This window comes from Schistocerca nitens, chromosome 6 (assembly GCF_023898315.1).
Source record: "Schistocerca nitens isolate TAMUIC-IGC-003100 chromosome 6, iqSchNite1.1, whole genome shotgun sequence".
Lineage (NCBI taxonomy): Eukaryota > Metazoa > Arthropoda > Insecta > Orthoptera > Acrididae > Schistocerca > Schistocerca nitens.
Window position 1 is genome coordinate 317,043,442 of NC_064619.1, and position 769 is coordinate 317,044,210.

The 769-nt window shown below is 44.9% G+C and overlaps 1 pseudogene; it reads left to right on the forward strand.

Annotated features, from left to right (window-relative positions):
- The first annotated feature begins 409 nt into the window (after positions 1-409).
- Positions 410-527, forward strand: LOC126263787 (5S ribosomal RNA; annotated as a pseudogene).
- The last annotated feature ends 242 nt before the right edge of the window (positions 528-769 follow it).

The following is a 769-nucleotide window of genomic DNA, read 5'->3' on the forward strand; positions in this document are numbered from 1 at the left end:
CGATAGATACCAATACAAGTGCAATGAAAAACTTTTTCCAGTTCATAGCGGAGATGGTACAGCAGCGAGTAACTTACGCCGAAGAAACATACAGTCCTGACTGCAGGGTTATAATAATTATTTATTTAACAATGACGCGTTTCGCCTGTATCAGGCATCTTCAGGTTGGATGATATTCAATTATGTACACGGCCATCTCCTCTCCATCCTACCACAATTGATGCCCTAGCACAGTGTTTCACAGCCTGGGTGTAATTACCGCCTGAGGGGTAAAATAAAAGTTATAAGGGATAAAAATTAAATCATTCGATTCTGTTTCAGTCACGAAACTAAACTATTTTCAAAAGATTATTACTATTATCACAATTTCGTAAGACTTCAGTAATAATTATATGAGTTATCAATAATTGGCAACGGTCTTGCCACAGTGGCTACACCGGTTCCCGTCAGATCACCGAAGTTAAGCGCTGTTGGGCGTGGTTGGCACTTGGATGGGTGACCATCCAGGCCGCCATGCGCTGTTGCCATTTTTCGGGGTGCACTCAGCCTCGTGATGCCAATTGAGGAGCTACTCGAGCGAATAGTAGCGGCTTCGGTCAACAATACCATCATAACGATGAGGAGAGTGGTGTGCTGACCCCACGCCGCTCCTATCCGCATCCTCCTCTGAGGATGACACGGCGGTCAGATGGTCCCGATGGGCCACTTGTGGCCTGTAGACGGAGTGGTATCAATAATTACTTTTTCTCATTTAGTAGCATTAATGCTG